Genomic DNA, 20,196 nt, shown 5'->3' on the forward strand with positions numbered 1-20,196 from the left:
TTCTGAGCCGTGTGCGTCTGTCCTTCATACGAAGTTCACCTGTAATAAAAACCATTTCATCTGTTACATTTGGTGGAGGTGCTGGGAAAAATGTTCCGGATCCACCAGTACCTCGTCGCAGCCGTCGTGTAGCAGGATTGCCACCTTTATATCTCAACAGTACCTTTCAATGGCTACCACCCGCATGACGCAGACTCATGAACAGCAACCTAACGAGACGACGGCCTTTCCCCACCAGCGAGAACAACGTACGTTCCATGGTGAGTCCGAAGATGACGTTGAGGAATGCCTCCGAAATTACGAAAGATGCAGCAAGTACAACCGATGGAACTCAATCGCACGTCTGCGCAATGTTGTTTTCTTCCTCGCTGGCACGGCTCTGACTTGGTTTGATAACCGCGAAGAAATCCTAACAACCTGGGACCGATTTGTTGAAGAAATTACGAAGTCCTTTGGGGATACCCTTGCGAAGAAGGAACGCGCTGAGCATCAGCTTTTCCAGAGAGTCCAGCTTCCCGGTGAGACATGCACACGTTATATCGAAGAAATATTGAAACTTTGTCGCATTTTAAACCGGCAGATGTCAGAGGAAGACAAGGTAGGGCACCTACTCAAGGGGATTACTGAGGATATGTACAACTTTGTTATTTCGCGGGACACCCTTGCCACAGTTGCAGATGTCATCAAGCAGTGCCGGGCATTTCAGGCGTTAAAGGCATTTCGGATAGCGCCCAAATTTGGCCGTCTTTCAAATGTGACAACTGTTGCCGGTATCGACATTCCGGAGGCAGAAGACATCGCATCTATGGACAGGAGGATTATACGCGAGGAGCTGGATATTCAGCGGCAACGTACAAATTTCGATGTACCCTACTACCCGACATCGAGGCCCCTGTCATCATGGGAAAAACGCACGCCATGGGCTGCACAAAATAATGGCGAACCGTCTTACAACGGCGTGGAGCGGACCCTGCAACCAACATCGCACCCATATTTCCAGCAGCGTCCAGCCCATCTTCATGTCGTGCCTCGTGGTGCTTCTCGTCGCGTTTCAGTCGCCCCATCTCGGCCTCCAACGGATCCTGAAGTGAACTACCAGAGCCACCGGCCGCCTGTATGTTACGGCTGTGGGGGCAGCGGACATATCTTCCGCTTTTGCTCCCGTCGTCAAATTTTCCGACCCCTTGTCCAACGAGCACCGCGCTTCACGAATGGTGCCCAGTGGGAGCAGCAGCCACCTGCTACCTTCTATCGGCCCTCTTCCCCTCAGCGCCACGCACGGAATGACTACCCCGTGTCCGATCGCAGCATCACTCCCCCACCGCAGCGACAACCCCGTTCGCAGTCCCCACGTCACCGCTTTGTTTCTCCACCGCTGGAAATCTAGGTGGTGCGACCGATGGAGGTAAGGTCGCCGGACGGTCAATTTCACGCATGCCTCTGCCTATAGTCATGCTAAAGAATAAAGTGTCAGTGTGTGTAGACAACGTTAAAACGGATGCTTTGGTTGACACTGGTGCCGCCGCCTTCGACAGAAAGGTATGTTTGTGTGGGACAAAAATACTACGTTTCGTGGAGTTGGGGGTGAAACTTTAGTTCGGTTGGCCTGTGCTCAGTTTCAGTTGTAATTGGTGACGAGTCCTATAGGACAGAGTTCATTCTATTGAGACGTGCCACGCATGACGTTATCTTGGGTGGTGACTTTTTGCGCGAGTGTGGTGCGACTTTAGAGTTTAGTGCCGGTGAAATTTGTTTGCAGCCGAACATTATTTCCGCATTAGTAGATAGCATGTCTCAGTCATCAAGGGGTTCTCGCCTTGAAGGAAGATGTGCTGCTGCCTGCGATGACGGCGACGTTTCTCCCCGTGAAGTCATCTGAATCCTTCATGGGTAAACATTCAATAGCCGTCGAGCCAGATGTCTCAAATGGAGCGAAAAAAAAAATATGTTGGTGCCACGCTCTGTCGTGGAGGCGGAGGATGGTCGCGCATACCTCTGGGCTGTGAACATGTCAGAAGAGCCTGTTCGTCTTTCTTCTGGTTTGACAGGCGCGAGATTTGAGAATTATGTGACTCATACCATTAGAATTATTTCCGATTGCAGAGGAGCCGCGAAAGACAAGTCTGAATATTGCGCTGAGTTTGAGGGCATGGTCAACAAATCGCACCCATCTAGTAAACGTCGTATTCTGCAAGAAATTTTGACAACTCATGTCCAAGTGTTCGACTTTGCCTCAAATGGATCGGGTAGCCATTTCCCAGCTTCTCGGCTACAGCACAAAATTAACAGAGGAAGCGCACCCCCTAGTCGCCAAAAACCTTACAGAGTCTCCCCGGCAGAGCGCAAGTAAATTCAAGAACAGGTGGACGAAATGCTGCACAAGGGAATCAACCGAGAATCTTCCAGACCGTGGGCCGCACCTGTGATCCTGGTGCGAAAAAAGACAGTTCTTGGCGATTTTCTGTAGACTACCGTCGTTTGAATGCGGTAACAAAGAATGACGTATACCCGTTACCTCGGATTGATGAGGCTGTCGACTGTCTACATTCGGCGTCATATTCCTCCTATGTTGATTTGCGATCTGGCTTTTGGCAAATTCCTCTACATCCATCTGACCATGAGAACACTGTTTTTGTAACACCAGATGGTTTATACGAATTTAATGTAATGCCCTTTGGATTATGCAACGCTCCCGCAACGTTCGAGCGATTTATGGACAATATCCTTCGTGGCCTCAAATGGGAAATATGCATGTGTTACCTTGATGATGTTATCATTTTCGGAAAGACCTTCCAAGAGCACAATGAGAGGCTCCATAAAGTTCTTGAATGCATTGGCAAAGCGGGCCTCATTTTGAATTCGAGAAGTGCCATTTGGAGAGCGACAAACTTTAGTTCTTGGGTTCCACGTCAACGAGGATGGTATCAAGCCGGTTCCGTAGAAGATTGCTGCAGTATACGACTTCGAAACTCCACGCACCCTGAAAAGTCTTCGGAGCTTTCTTAGCCTCTCGCCTTATTTTCGTCGCTTCATTGTTGGTTTTGCGCAACTTGCCCACCCCCTTCGTCTCTACTGCACAAAGATTCGCAATTTGTGTGGACCCCAGAGTGCGAATCCTCTGTCAATATTCTCAAGTCTTCTCTAACTGCAGCACCACTGCTGCGCCACTTCGACCCTTATGCTGTGACGGAGGTCCGCACTGACGCCAGCGGCGTCGGTATTGGGGCGGTGCTTGTGCAGCTGCATAGTGGGGCTGAACACGTTGTTGCATATGCCAGCCGTACGTTGCCAAATGTGAACGGAACTACACAGTTACTGAATTGGAGTGCCTCGCCGTTGTGTTCGCTGTGCACAAGTTCCGACCATACCTACATGGACGCTACTTCACCATAGTTACTGACCACCATTCGCTATGCTGGCTCACCGGACTTCGCGATCCATCTGGTCTCTGGCGCTCTGGGCATTACGCCTACAAGAATGCAACTTTGGTGTCGCGTGCAAGAGTGGACGACATCACAGTGATGCAGATTGCTTGTCACGGCACCCATTGCCGACTTCCGTTAACGATGAAGACGGCTTCGACGTGTGCTTAGCCTCGATCGCGTCAACGTTTCCTAGTATGACGACCTTTAGGCGAAAACAACGCAACGACCGGTCACTACTGCCTCTTATACAACAGGCAGAAGGAAGAGCAGTGTCAACGCAGTTTACTATGGAAGACGGTATTTTGTTCAAGAATTACTCAGTTGATGGTGCTTTTGGTCGTCCCAAAAAGTGTCCGCGCACACGTTTTGCATGCCATGCGCGATGATATTACCCCTGAACATCTAGGATTCTGCCGTACCCTGCCAAAAATTCGCCAGCGTTTTTATTGTCCACAAATGTATAAGACCACCAAGCAATACGTTGCGACATGTGAAAAATGCCAACGACTTAAGGCACGCACCACCACGCTGGCTGGACTTTTCCAACCTGTCAATCCAGCTACTTCACCTTTTGAAAAGATTGGAATTGACCAGCTCGGTCCTTTTCCAAAGACTGTGGATGGCTGCCGCTGGGTTATCGTCAGCTTTGACTATCTTACTAGATACACGGAGACCGTTGCTCTCACTACCGCAAAGGCTGCTGATGTTTCGTCGTTTCTTTTGAATTCCGTTATTCTTCGCCATGGCGCACCCCGTGTTATTATAAGTGATCGTGGTCGGCAATTCACTGCTGATGACGTGGAAGAAATGCTCCGACTTTGTGGTTCACATTACCGACACTCGACACCGTATCATCCGCAGACCAACGGTCTCACCGAGCGCACCAACCGCACCTTGACAACCATGCTGTCCATGTGCGTCTCGTCTGACCAGCGCAGCTGGGATTCAGTGCTACCGTATGTGACGTACGCTTACAAGACTGCAAATCATGAAGTTACCGGCTTTTCTCCTTTCTATTTACTCTATTCAAGAATTCCCCACGTTTTCTTAGACCCCATCTTCCCATTTTCCCCCAACGACGATGCGTTTTTCCCAGATACTATGCCATGCCGAAGAGGCCCGCTTACGCACACTGGCTTCTCAAAGTCGCTTCAAAGAACACTACGATCAGCATCACCGTGCGGTTGCTTACTGCCCTGGAGACTACGTCTGGCTTTGGACGCCTATTCGCAAGCGAGGATTTTATGAGAAGTTTCTCTGCAAGTACGATGGACCCTTCGTCGTGTTGGACCAACTGAATGACGTGAATTACGTTATCGCCAAAGTCACGACAGATAACCGCCAATCCCGCAAGATATAAATTGTTCACGTGGCTCGCATGAAGCGCAGCCATCTTTGATCTAGCTAATTTTTCGAGGACGAGAATCGTTTGCCCGGGGGGAATTGGTACGCCGCGCAGCGCCGCACTGAGCAGCTGCAGAAGCAGCAGGAGAAGAAGCAGAGGAAGCGAGGCGCGTGCAGACTGATCCGGGTTTTTCTGAGCCGTGTGCGTCCATTCTTCATAAGATGTTCACCTGTATTAAAAACCATTTCATCTGTTACAATATGATGGTCTTCCGCTGTTCCGCGTTCTGAATCCTTTGATGTGAACTCACCAAGACATACTGGTCCGAAAAATGTCAATAAATACAGTTCACACTAAATAGTTGGCAAGGCAGTCAATATTGCAAGAAATTTCAATAATGTAGAATCACTGTTGCACGTGCCTTATTTTGAAGAACGTAACTTTCATTGCATACCTAGGCATTTTTTATTGCTACTTTTCTTAGATTTCGTTCTCTTTTCTTGATGGTGCCCCCCTAAGGAATGCTGGGACCATAAGGATTACTCATATATTACCCTTACCCCGCCGGGGTGGCGCAGTGGTTACGGCGCTCGACTACTGTTCCCAAGGACGCGGGATCGAATCCCGGCCTCGGCGGCAGCTTTTCGATGGAGGCGAAAAGCAAGGCGCCCGTGTGCTGTGCGATGTCAGTGCACGTTAAAGAACCCCAGGTGGTCGAAATTTCCGGAGTCCTCCACTACGGCGTCTCTCATAGCCTGAGTCGCTTTGGGACGTTAAACCCCACAAACCAAACCAAACCATATATTACCCTTCTTTTTACGAGTCATTACATCAAGATTTCAAAAGTCCCGTTATTAGCTGTGTTTTGAGTGGAATAAAACTAAGTTTTGGGAAATGTTCGTGTGCAGTCTCTTCATTCGGCGCCTTGATGTTAGCTTTTGGGGCCGTTACCAGACCTGAGTTTGGCTTAAGTTCCCACTTCATTTCACTGCGCAAATAACCGCTTATTCTACACTCATCTGAACACAAGATAGCTCAACTTTACCCTACATACGAACAGTCAGTGATATTTCCTTGCCTTAAATTTTAACCCCCCCCCCCTGCCATCCCGAGTACACCTGGTCATTTAATTTTCGCAAACATTGATTTCAGTTTTCTTGGTGCAAGAAACGTCAGTTGAACTACGTGAATTTACGTTCATGAAAGGCTGCAAAAGGTGCCTTTTGGCGTCACGAACGGAACATATTTTGTATATTGTGTCATGCATGTGGCAGGTAAGATACCTCTATCCCGGATGAGTTAGGGTGAACCTTACAAAACCCAAGCGAGCACAACACCCACAATGCTTTGATAAATGGACTTTCATTTCACATCATTTCATTTCATTACCCTAAAGATCCCTCGCGGGGTATTACTAAGGGGTGGGATGAGCAGCAAAGGTACAAGACAATGCAATATATGTGATCATATACAAAAAACGTTGTTTAGATTGATTCCGTTCTTGTGATGCATTTTGTCTTATGCAAAAAAAATCCGAAGTCAAATTTATTAGGCTGCCGTTAGTCAGGAAGCAGTGGGAAGCTGGATGCATTGCAGAAAACAAATGGCCTAGAATACGTGATAAGTTATTGATGGAGAACGAGACAAAAAGAATTCTGATTAAGTAGTAAAAAAGTATCATATTTTACGGTACGAAGAGACTAAGTTTTTTTTAACCTTGGTTCTCATTATAAATGCTTGTAATGATACTAATAATAATAAAAATAATAATATACTTTATTCTTGTAACATTTACAAATTGGCACGAGCACACCAAAGCTACAGATGGGCTGTATGGTCTCGCCCGGCAGCAGCGACAATCGATGTGCACAGAAGGTTTGTAACCAAAACGAGAAAACAAAAGACAGAAGAATTAAAAATGCCTATGCACAGGTGCACGAATTATTGTACCCTAAAGTATGTAACGCGTAAACAATAATATGACTGTTAAAATACAATGAAGGACGACAACAAGGGAAAAGGGGAAAAAGTATATTAGAATGTACTTTGGAATAGCCTTTTGGTTGAAATTTTGAGTAGTACTACTCTCTACTTGTCGTAGTCGAAACTCTTCAAAAGCGAAAAATTACAAGTTTGTCACATCTTACACAATATTATTAATTTTTTATATCTTTTCCAGAACCCACACTGCTTAAGGTCCGCTTTTTGTTCACATAGTTTACAAATCACGGATCACAATTGCAGCCCAAATTCCAATGAAATATACCTGGTAACTGTGCTACCATAGACAAGCGTGAAAGTTGTGACTGTGTTTTTATCCAAGAGAATATTTAAACATTGTGCACAAGTTCGCGTACTGTGAGCACGTTGCCAGTTTACTTCTTTTTCTTACTATTGTTCTCAGCGCGCTGCGCGCGATATGTCCTAGGTATCTCGCTATTCCCATAAGCATATTATTATTATTTTTATCTGTTGTCAGCGCTGAAGTTATGCACTTAAGTATAATGTGTTATTGAGCTTTGCAAAATATATGTTTTTGACGGTTAGGCGCGGGTAATTTGCAAAATTAAATTATATTACGGAGAAAGGCGTGTGCTCACGGCAAACTGGCGTACACATTCTCAATAAAAAGTATGGTCGTTGCCACTATATCTTAACCAAATCTATCACAAGCCATATTATTTTATTAGCATTTGTATGTGAAATTAAAAATACCTAAAGCAGTTTCCATCATAAGGAAGATCAAGACACATGAGTAGCGCATTGCTTTTGGAAATCCTCCTCTTGCCGCTCACAGTGGGGTCTGAAACCATGATGCGCGAAGCATGCAATGCATTAGGACGGTACAACCAAATTTCTCTGCAGTGTACTTTAGGTGATATATATATATATATATATATATATATCTATATATATATATATATATATATATATATATATATATATATATATATATATATATATATATATATATATATATATATATATATATCTATATATATATATCTATATATATATATATATATATATATATATATATATATCAGGCGCGTAGCCAGGGGGGGGGGGGTGGGGACTTATGGGGCTTCAGTCCCCCCTGAAATGGTTTCGTGCTGTCATGCACCGCCGACCAAAACAACCACCGGCGCTCGAAAGCATTCTGGGTTTTGTCTACGGTATCTTTTTCCGGTTCGTTCTAAAATACATTTCGGCACGAACATTACGAACTTGGGGGCTACATTTCGTAGCAACGCCCATGCAGACGGAGTCACGTAAAGCCAGGAACCATTTCCGAGCACTAAGTTTCAAGGGCGTTTAGATAGCGAGCGGGCTCGTCGCGTCAACTGGCGCCGGCCGCGGAGGTGGGTGTGGACGACGAAACAAGACAGGTTTCCATTCCCGCTCAGTGTTTCAAAGGCGGTATTTCCCTCGCCTTAGCCTCCCCGCTTCCTCAAAATCCCTGTGTCTTTCTTTTGGGGCTTTCTTTTTCTCGTGCCTTCTGCGAATCCTCACCGCGCTGTAGCAACTCTTAGTGGTACTCCCTCGCCCTTCTCCCCGTACACTATGCTCTCTCCGTGGTTGCGCTTTTTGTTTGTGGTTGTTTTTTTTTTTTATCGTTTTCACGCTTCTTCCTACGCGCCGAAGAGAAGGAGCTGAACACTGTCCCAGGAGCGTTTTGGTTTTTTTTACTGCACCTCGTTTGTTTTCCGAGCGTCATCGGGTGACGCTCGGTTCTCAGACTTCCAGTCGTCGCGCCTGTTTTCCCCCGAGCGTCGCCCATGCATTCACGGTCTGCCTTTCCCGTCCCGTCTGCGTTTGCATAGCTTTCAACCTTGTCTGCTGTCTTCCTCGGCCGCCAGTGTCTTCACTTTCTTGACCTCTCGGAATTGTGTGCGACCGCAGCCCGAACGACTCGGGTCGTTCGCGAGCGCATACCTGCAGGTGGGAGTCGACATATACTGGCGGCCGCCGCGGAGGGAGCACTTTCCTTCATATCCCTGTCCCATTCAGCGCAAATGAGCATGCACTCCTGCCGAGCCCGGCTTTCTACAAGACCGCTTTCTTCTCTCACGCTGCGTGGGTCAGTCTCTTTGGTACCGTCTTCAGCGGTTTGACCAACGGCGGCCGGTGACCCCTCGCAGAGTTGACGCGATAGCATCGACTCTACATGGATGGCAGACGATCGAGCGTGCGAGTTGCCCGCGTGCAAACATATGTCGTCGTCGCTTTTAGACCGGAGCTGCTTTCATTATGGTCGGCGAGAGGCATTTCTTGTCCATAACGAATGGAATGTATACGCGTACGTATCACTGACGAGAGCACGGACTAATGATCGCTACAGAGTTTGGATATCGGATGACAGGTGAGCACGATTTATTCGTCCGCGAATCCTAAAATTGAGATTAACAAAGAGGATAGTGTAGTGTTTTTTTTTTTTTTGACGTCCTTTCGCACATCGTTTAGGAAGTGCCAATGCGCAACGCGCACGCGTGTTTATCTCATGTGCACGCATCGTCCGAGCCAGAATAGACGGCGCAAAACATCAGCAAAGCAGCTCGGCACATTCAGTTCGGCAGCGCAGGTTGTCACTGATTTTCGCACCGACACGCAAGAATCCCGCACCGACACGCGGAGTGCCGTCGGTCGCAGCGCCCGCAGACGGCATCTCTGCGGTAACCTGGCGACATCCGGTGCTGCACATAAGCGGTGCGAATTTGTGTACTTTCGCGATGAAGCTGAGGACAGACCTCTTTTGACGCACGTTTCATTTACACGAAGGTTGACGCTGCCTTTTTAATCGGTACGGTGTTGAATCGGACCTGCGTGCTCTTTTCGCACTGCTGCACAGACGCGCACTTTCAGTCGGACGCACATAGTTTAGGAAGTGCCAATGCGTAACGTGCACGCGTGTTTTATCTCATGTGTACGCATCGGCCGATCCAGAAACAACGGCACAAAACATGAGCAAAGCATGCTCGCCACATGCAGTTCGGCAGCGCAGGTTGTCACTGTTTTCCGAAGCTACACGCAAGAATCGTGCACAGGAGCACGCGAGCAACTACACTAGAGACGCAGCGAAGCGGACGATTCTAAAATGCCGTCCGCCGTGGCTGCAATGCAAAAGAAACAAGGCCTAGCGACGAGCAGGGAGCAGCGCACGACCGGAGTGCCGTCGGCTGCAGCGCTCGCGCCTGGCGGCATCGGGTGCTGCACTTAAGCGGTGCGAATTTGTGGACTTTCGCGATGGAGCTGAGGGCACACCTTTTTTTGACGCACGTTTCATTTATTTATTAACACGCCGCACAAATGGTCGATGCGGCAAAGACGAGACGGGACTACAGTACGCTGCTGCGCCGTCGGTCGGTACATAAAGTTTGATACTGCCTATTTAATCGGTACGGTGTTAAATCGGACCAGCTAGTGCTCTTTTCGCACTCCTGCACCGACGCGCACTTTCAGTCGGACTCCACCACCTTTTCGGTTAACATCGCGAACCGAAGCGCCAAGCTCGGGTTCACGCATGCATTGCAGCACTCGAGCAGACGACTTTCGCAGCTACCGGAAGTCTGTCAGTGACGTAGAGGGCGTCGCGGCTGCAGCCAATGGCAGTCTGTCGTGGCCTGTCACCCTGTGACTGGTGAAGTAGGTAATCACGGCAGAATAGTCCCAAATCTCGCCGCCACGCGGAAATGGCGCAGCCCGCCAATTTCAAAAAACGCTGTTTTTAAAAATTAATAATAAATCGCTGGATTTTTTCCGATGAGTTTTACTTTGAGCGAATGCTCGGAAGCATTTGTTCTACACATTGAAAACGTTTGTCAGTGACCTTTCTAGCCGTTTCATGCCCCCTTTAAACATGGTATGGAACGCTTCTCCTCGTGGGTTGGCGGTCTGCATACGCTGGTGACAGCATATTCGATATCCGGCGGAAGTGCCACACCACTACAATCAGCATTCAATGCGGCCCCTCTCAGCTCCTGTGGAATTCAAGAAGCGTAAGGAATTTTTTCAGAAAATAATTGTTAATATCAAGCAGAAAGAAAAATTTTGTGGTCTATATAAAATATTTCCTTTTTGTTCAATTTTTTTTACTTTTATTTTCAAATAATGTACTAAATATGCACACTACCACCAACAATCATAACTCTTATTTACCTCGCTACAAGAAATGTTCCTTTCGCAATTATTGTATGAAGGTGGAATTCTATATGGAGGAGGAGGACGCGCTGCAATGTGAGCCCCCCCCCCCCCCCCCCCGAACAAAATTTCTGACTACGCCTCTGATATATATATATATATATACAAATAATTGAGAATTCAGGAGTATTGTGGTAATACCGTAGTTCCGAAATTTCCGGAGCCCTCTACTACGGCGTCTCTCATAACCTTAGTCAAATTGGGACGTTAAAAATTATAAATCTGAACTCAACCAATTCTTTTAAACAAAACACATTGTTCCCCATTGATATTTTTACTTTGAACAGTTGCAGAAGCTACGACCACCGCTACTACAATTTTTAGCTGCTGGAGTCTTGTTGTAAGAGGACGGCTGTCGATATTGCCTACAATGTTTGCATGTCCGCGCACAGATTAAAATACGAAACATTTTTACATGTCAGTGTTTACAGCACATGCTGTTTAGTGAGGCTCTGCTACCGCGCACGTAATAATAAGAAAACAGGGAGGTGCGCCCTAAATTATCAAGGCATCATGCGCTACAAAGCTTCAGAGCCGACACACGCTGCGGCTAGGACAGTATTTCATTATAAATAATCGTTTTTACATGTAAATATTTCACCAAGTGTTTTTATGGCCTAAGCCTCAGATGGCAGCTCATACGCAAAGCAAGAATGGGTACGAAAGAGAAGAAATTCGCAATGTGTAACGTATTTCTTTATTTCTGAATGAACCCCCCCACCACGTCGATCAAGGCTTTACAAAAAAGGGGGTGTCACTATTGTAACTACAAAAAAATAAATGTACATATAATACTTTTGCATTTGCTTCTCAAATTGGTTTACTATTCGTCAGGTTATTGGTTTAGTCGTTTTCTTCTTTTATTTCTATTCTTTCCATTTAACAGTTTTGGACTGGAGATTTTGCAATGCATAGACCTTGTTTGAAGCCTTAGATTCAAGCAGCAGTAATATTTCGGCAGCGGCATGTATGTGGCCATGCTCTAATGAAAATATATGAAGTTTATGATGGTAGTCTTCGGGACAAATTTCATTTTTTCTATTCACATAAGTTGTCGACAGCGGTTGGTATAAGGGTTCCAGATATTCCTGTTCTGGTCTCTTAGAACATCAACTTACCCGCCTAAATGCAGCGAGGAAAAAGCTGCCTATGTGTTCATGGGGCTGATAGATTGAGAAAAGCAGCCCCCAATGAGATAATACTTTAATACTTTTCTCGTGCAGCGGCGGCGTAGCGCAGCGTGGAGAAGTGCAGCAGTGGCGTAGCGGTAGAACATCCGCCTCACATTCGAGAGGACCGGGGTTCAAATCCTGGTGCGGCGCAATTCTCCACCGAACAAAAAATATAATAATAAAAACCGCGTGTCGGTGGAATTGCGTAAACAGCTTTGGGGTGCGCCCTGATGCCGGTGAACATCTCCGGCAACGCACTCCCTCACCAGAACAGGAGTTGGGCAGCCTGGTTCAGTAATTGGCCACAACCTCTCATGATTGGTTCTATAAAACCCCGGCCCTCAGTCACCAGCAGCTGCGGAATAACTGGCCACGGCGGCGGTCAGACGTGTGACGTAGCAGAGGGTGCTAAGAATTCCTGGCTTCGTTAGACAGGCCGCCATTGAAAACTGACCCTTGCAATGTTTAACGCTAAAACCCTAGCTAGTGAAGCTAGTTTAGGAGTTTTGTTAGGGGAACTAGTTGGTATGAAATGGGATGTCATCGGGCTTTGTGAGGTTAGGAGACCAAATGAGGCATGTACTGTACAGAAGGATGGCATGTACGGTGTTATCGAGGTTTACCGGAGAGGCGAGAACTAAGAGTAGGTTTCCTTGTCAATACATAATAGCGGGTAATATAGATAAATTCTATGTTAATAATGAGAGGGTGGCAGACATCGCAATTAGGCTTAACAAGAGGTATAAACTGAAGGTTGCACCGAGATGTAGTTATGATCACCAGTCAGTTGAAAGCTTCTACGTAATGAAAGGGAACCATCACAACCCATTCCTATTCCTAAGCGCCTCTGGGCATGCGTTGTTATGGTTCCCTTTCTTTTCTTAGTGTTTTATTGTTCATCGCCTGGCTTTTTGCTGTATCTACAGTTTTACTGGTTTTAACTGTTTCTTCACCCGTAGGCATGTTACGCCTCGTAATGCTATATTTTTTGAAAATATTTAAGATTTTACCCCTTTGGCCGCTGACAATTGCTTCTGCCATTCGGTTTCAGTTTGTATTAGTGTGTTTTATTATCACTAAGGCCCTCTACACCTTGATATTTACCTTTTTACCTTTTTGTATACGTTTTATAGATTTTACCACTATTGCCTTTCATCTCCCATTATTGTTAATTTATTGTTTATCTTGTGTTTCATCGACGGCTGTTTTCCCCACAATTTCAACCATTAGCAAATGTTTTAACTTAGTGACGTGACTATCTTCTGACGGCCGGTGACTGAGCACTATCTTTATCGATGTTCCACCCCCAGTTCTCTTCGTTACATAATATCTGCCTTTTTTCAGGAAACCTCAGTTGATAGTCAGCGCTTTGTGTTTATGCTTTCTTGTGTCTCTATATCCGTCCTTTGCGCTGTTCCTTAAATAAATATTTTTGTGTCACGTCGCATGATCTGGGCTTTTTGTCTAACTATTCGATATATCATGTATATGCGCATAACAAGATTAGAAGTTGTTGCGGAAAGAGGATAGAAGGTTTCGTGTATAGAGAGCCGTACCTAACTGGTTGTCGGTTAACACATACTCACTCAGTTTTGAGCGGAACAAAGCTTCAAACGTAACTTGCACACTTACCAAGCAGCAAGGCACTATAGACGTTCGATTTCCAGCACGCACTTTGCACAACAACCTGGTTGTTGATGTCATGACAGGGGACAGATATGTGATTGCGGGGATGCACTAGATCCTGCATTAAAAAATAACTTCAAAAACAGCTTGCGATCCAATCTTGAGTGACAGCTCAGGGCTGGTCTGGTCGGCGTGCAAGAGCTTGTCAGTTGTGAGCTATGCGAAAAAAAAAAAAAACGATGTATAGAAGTGGCTAACAGGCACATTGCAAAGCGGCATTCTTCCATATGTGGCCCGGGACGGATGAATGAAAAAGAAAAGACAAGTGACGTTTGTGGGATGGCTTCAATGATAAACAAAAATTTGTCATTGCCAGCATCACTTCTAATAATGTTCCAGCCAATACTCAGTGCTGCATTACCAGGACGGCGATCGCAACGCTTATCTTTATCGTATAGAGCTGGTAGCCTTAATTTTTCGTGTAGTCTTCCATAAGAATAAACACAGGACTAAGCTACCGAGCATCTTTTTACGTTATACGCCGAACGTTAGTAGAATGCGTGGTTATAATACGTATTGCTGTTTAAAAGATTAATAAAATCACCTTGTGGTGAAGGGGTGGCGATACAGGCAGCCATTTTATTAGCATCAAACTTTTCAGCTGAGTTTTCCGCGTGGCGCTCGCTGGTTCGTTTATTCTTAGCAGGTTTTCGTCTTAGCTGGCAAAGGTTTTTCAACATTCCTCTCTAACGCTTCACCTTCTTTATATTTCCTTGTATATTGCACTACGACATGCATTCGGCACTGTTTTCAAATAATATAGACACTATATAGAAGCGTAAATACCAGAACTGTTATATACTTTCTTTTCATGTAAAACAGTTGGGGACACTTTACTTCATGCGCAAAAGCCCACGTCTAGCCATAGCGCTGAATTACCTTTTCAGGACACTCTGCTCGCATGAGCTTCGTTACACATTACAGCTGGTTATCAGTTTCGCTAGATACATTCTAGGAATCGGGCTACAGCTTGTGTTAAGAGTGAGGCCAACGTTTTTTGCATACAGCATAACATGTTTATGTTATGAAAAACTTCATAAAATCTCGACTGGAGAATTCGCTTCGAAATAATAAAAATGCAGAACACCCGAAATCGCGACATGGGAACATATACATTGAGCATGCTAAGGTCATTGCCATTCTGTGTCACTTGGAAGCAGCCAGCGAATGCACTGCCCATCCGGCCATTGTGAAATGTTGAAGTTATGCTCCTCTGCTGTAGCTGTGTCGCTGGCTTTGGAGAAATATTAATAAAGTAGAACCGCTGACGGGGCACTTTGTGCGTATAACCGCATTATCAATATCAATTCTGAAGGAAGCGGTGTGGGTCCGAGCAAGGTTTCTTCCAGCCCATAAGCTTCCAATTAGAACACACTATAATCAGTTCATATTATCACTGCAGTTAACGTGATAAAATGATAGTCCATAACATTGAAGGGAGCTCGCTCGCTTGCGTGTGTCGCCTGAGTGACATGCCTTTTTTAAATAGAAAACAATGTTTTCATTTTATTGCGGTCTTGTTCCTTTTTGATGCTGGTGACAATATGAAATCGAGAATTTGCCAAGTTGTTATAAGTTCGTGATTTTCTAATAATAAAGCATAAGTCTGATGGGCACATGAATATGATATCCGCATGAGCACATATATTTTTATAGACAGCAGATTTATACAGGAAAAATAATTGACAGCCTTGTATCATTCAATGACACTTTGTGCAGCACTCACGCTAGAAGTGCCGCTTTTACTTGATCGCCCACAGAATGTACATACGTGTTTGATATATGGCTAAAATTGTGTCATTAATTAGCTCGAGATATGTATATATATATAGGATAAGTAAATAGACGTACTTGGTTGCTAGAGGTTACATAAAAGTGAAAAATTGCTTCATACTGTTTCCAAGTTTATTTGTAGTCGACGTTTCGGCAGGAGCCCTGCCTTTCTCAAGACTGATGGTACATGATTCTTGTTTGTCTTCTTATAGGGTTGGCCAGAGGTGATACAAACAATATGGGCACACACAGGTGAGTCAGCTGGACACGCACAACACACACATACACACACAGCTGCGGAGAGCAGGCTAGGCCCAATGGGCCATCAACCCAAGGCACCGGCCGCCGCGAGTCATCTGTATACAGTACAAGACACAATACAGGCAACCGCGGAACAACCTTGGAAGGGAAAAAAAAAAATAAGACGAAAACAGGTGGGGAAGGTGTCTGCTGCAGGTGGTGAGAAAATTATTCTTCGTGTTCTCACTAAAAGATGAGAGCGCCCAGCGTGATGAGAAAACCAGGTGGACACTGCTGGTTAGAAGAACCTGCAACTTGCGACGGGAGATGAACCGCAAAGAAAGAATAAAAAAAAAAAAGTAAGTAAATATGTGGGACAGTAGAATGGTGAAATACTTTGAGGTTTTCGCTAACAGATGTGAGGGCTAAGCAAAGGAAGAAAACAGGTGGGGGAACGTGTTTGCTGCAGGTGGCGAGAAAATTATTTTTCTTGTTCCAGGCCACTGAACTCATGTTGTTTGAGGAAAAAAGAGCGACCGAGATAGCCGAAATCAAACGAAAAAAATTTAGCCGTGACGGTGTTCCCCACATTATGATTACAAATCTAACAATACCGGAAAAAAGCTCGAAAACAGAAGCAGTTAAGCATTATTACCCTGTGGTTGAAAGCTCAGATTTTGACCCCGAGGACAGTATTATAAACCTTTCATCCACCCCCCTTATGCCAGAGGAACGATCTGTGCTCTCACGAGGACTTACATTTTGCCCTACTACTGGAAAATTTAATGAATTTTCGGTATTGAAGGACCTTGACAACTTTGCGCGAACTCTGAGACTGAGGGAATACTTTTTCGAAGGGACACAGAGCACGGCACATGACAAAGAATTCAGCCTTAAAAATCACCAATGGACTCCGAGTACGGGGAGAGATAAACATTTGGACATGTACATTAGTGCCGTCCAGAACGATGTAATCAGGGCTTATAAGGACTACAGACCAGGGAAGCAAAACCTTTCCAAAAAGGAACGTGACGCATTGAAGGCGCTCAGTAGACGGAGGGATGTGGTCATCAAACCGGCAGATAAAGGAGGCGGCATAGTGGTAATGGACAAGGACAAGTATATTGAGGAAGGAATTAGACAACTCTCTAACACTAAATTTTATAAACACCTAAAAGCGGACCCCACCCTAGAGCATCAAAACTTCATAGCAGGGACCCTAAATGAGCTCGCAAAAAGTGGGGACATCTCCCTGCGATTATGCAAAGCCCTGACCGCCTCACACCCGTCGCCGGGCCGATTCTACATGCTTCCGAAAATTCACAAAAATGGTAATCCTGGCCGCCCTATAGTATCTGGCATCGGTACAATCACAGAACCAATCTCCAGTTACATTGACACATTAATTGGACACATACCTGAAACACACCCATCCCACATACGTGACACAAACCACTTCCTTCGCGAAATAGCAGGTATAAATCTTCCTCAGGGGGCCTTCCTTGTAACCTTAGATGTAGTCTCTCTATATACAAATATCCCGCATTCTGACGGAATCAAAGCTCTAATTCAGGCCTATATTCAGAATAGGAAAGAAGGATCCCCCACTCCAGAAGTCCTAGAGGTATTGACAAAACTAGTACTAGAATACAACAACTTTGAATTCGACAACGAACACTACTTACAAACTAACGGCACCGCCATGGGTACAAAAATGGCCCCTACTTATGCTAATATCTTCATGCATAGCATTGAATTTGAATTTTTACTTACTTCCCCTATTAAGCCCACCCTATACAAGCGCTACTTGGATTATATTTTCTTAATTTGGACTGACACAGAACAATCACTCCTACATTTCATTGAAAACTTCAATCTCCTCCATCCTAGCATATCATTCACGCACACATATTCCCGAAACAAAATTAACTTTCTTGACGTTGAAATTGCGGTTCATGAAGGTTCACTCACCACAAGCGTATACAGAAAACCCACGGACCGACAACAATACTTACATTTTCAAAGCTGTCATCCTCATCACTCAAAAACAAGCATTCCATATTCTCAGGCTCATCGATTCAAAAGAATTTGTTACCAAGATCAGGACTTCGCACGAAACGCAAAGCGTATGCGGGAAGTCCTGACTAAACAACGGTACCCGCCAAATATTATTGACGACGCCATAAAGAAGGCATATGAACTCAACCGAGAGGAGATACTGGAGGGACGTCCACGAAAGGAAAACATAGACCGCCGAACAAGCCTGGTACTCACCTACACGAGTAACCCCCCCAACGTGAACAAAATCCTAAAGAAACATTTCAACATTTTAGAACAGAGCGAACGTCTCTCCAGTATTTTCACGACTCCTCCCCAAGTTGTCTACCGACGACCGAAAAACATCCGCAACATCCTAGTCCACTCAAAAATAGGTAATAACCCGCGGTTGGGGTGCCGGCCTTGCGGAAAGAGTAGATGCCAGGTGTGCAGCCACATGCAGACATCAAGCTGCGCAACAAGCACAGCGTCAAGTTTTAAGTGGAGAATAGATGGTAACTTTGATTGCGATGCCTCAAACGTTATATATCTCCTAGAATGCGGTGTATGCTGCATGCAGTATATTGGCCAGACAGCTACCCCTCTTCGAATGCGGTTTAATAATCACCGAGCTCATGTCCGCTCTCTGCCCAACCTTCCTTTTTCAAAACATATCAACCAGAAACAGCACTCATTCGACTCAGTCAAACTAACAGTTCTTCAGGGGGGATTCAATAATACACGGGAGCGGGAGCAGCGTGAGTCATACTTTATTTATAAGTTTAGTACAATTAATACTGGGATAAATGAAAACATTGGGGCAATGTCGTCCTTACGAGCCCTGCAAGCTTAATGCTATACATATATATCAACCATTATCCCTTTACAGGTTTTCCTCGGTTTCTTTTTTTTTTTCCTTTTTTGTTTTCTCGCTTCTTTGATACCCTCCACACCCCACTTCTCGTAAAAACCTTCTTTATGCTTGGCGCTCACATCTTTTAGCGAAAACCGCAAAGTATTTCACCATTCTACTCACTTCTTTTTTTTTTTTTTTTTTTTTATTTTTTCTTTGAGGTTCATCTCCCGTCGCAAGTTACTCGAACTTTACTCGCCGCTGTCAGGTTATTCTATCCAGCAGTGTCCACCTGGTTTTTTCATCACGCTGGGCGCTCCCAGTGAGAACAAGAAAAATAATTTTCTCGCCACCTGCAGCAAACACGTTCCCCCACCTGTTTTCTTCCTTTGCTTAGCCCTCACATCTGTTAGCGAAAACCTCAAAGTATTTCACCATTCTACTGTCCCACATATTTACTTACTTTTTTTTTTATTCTTTCTTTGCGGTTCATCTCCCGTCGCAAGTTGCAGGTTCTTCTAACCAGCAGTGTCCACCTGGTTTTCTCATCACGCTGGGCGCTCCCATCTTTTAGTGAGAACAAGAAGAATAATTTTCTCACCACCTGCAGCAGACACCTTCCCCCACCTGTTTTCGTCTTTTTTTTTTTTCCCTTCCAAGGTTGTTCCGCGGTTGCCTGTATTGTGTCTTGTACTGTATACAGATGACTCGCGGCGGCCGGTGCCTTGGGTTGATGGCCCATTGGGCCTAGCCTGCTCTCCGCAGCTGTGTGTGTATGTGTGTGTTGTGCGTGTCCAGCTGACTCACCTGTGTGTGCCCATATTGTTTGTATCACCTCTGGCCAACCCTATAAGAAGACAAACAAGAATCATGTACCATCAGTCTTGAGAAAGGCAGGGCTCCTGCCGAAACGTCGACTACAAATAAACTTGGAAACAGTATGAAGCAATTTTTCACATATATATATATATATATATATATATATATATATATATATATATATATATATATTTGAGCACTGAAAATGTGTGTAAGAAATGACATAAAAGTAATTCGGCTCCTCAGAAACAATATAAACTATGCAATAACCTATATTTGGAGCTAAAAGGTAAACTGCTTCTAATGGGCGCAGGATTCCTTTAGGCCACATATTTCAACAGCGATACATTAGTGCGTGGGTTGACTCTCCATACACTCGGCAGAGTGTTGCAATGTTTGCTTTCCCTGGTTTACACCGCAGCATATGAATATATGAATTTCGCAACAGTCTCCGTTGCTCTTGATATACCTTATTCTGTGGTAGTGTTTAGAACGTGGTAGTGTCAGGGACGAGTGTGTGGCTACTTGGAAAGCACCGACTATTTGTAGCAAGATATTATAAAACATACGTAGGAACCGGCGTTGACCTCAAAAGCTTGCACTTCAATCCTTTCTATTTCATCCCTCTTTGAACTGTTGAACGAGCTC

Source organism: Amblyomma maculatum, chromosome 3 (genome assembly GCF_055883805.1).
Source record: "Amblyomma maculatum isolate TAMU_Amacu chromosome 3, ASM5588380v1, whole genome shotgun sequence".
Lineage (NCBI taxonomy): Eukaryota > Metazoa > Arthropoda > Arachnida > Ixodida > Ixodidae > Amblyomma > Amblyomma maculatum.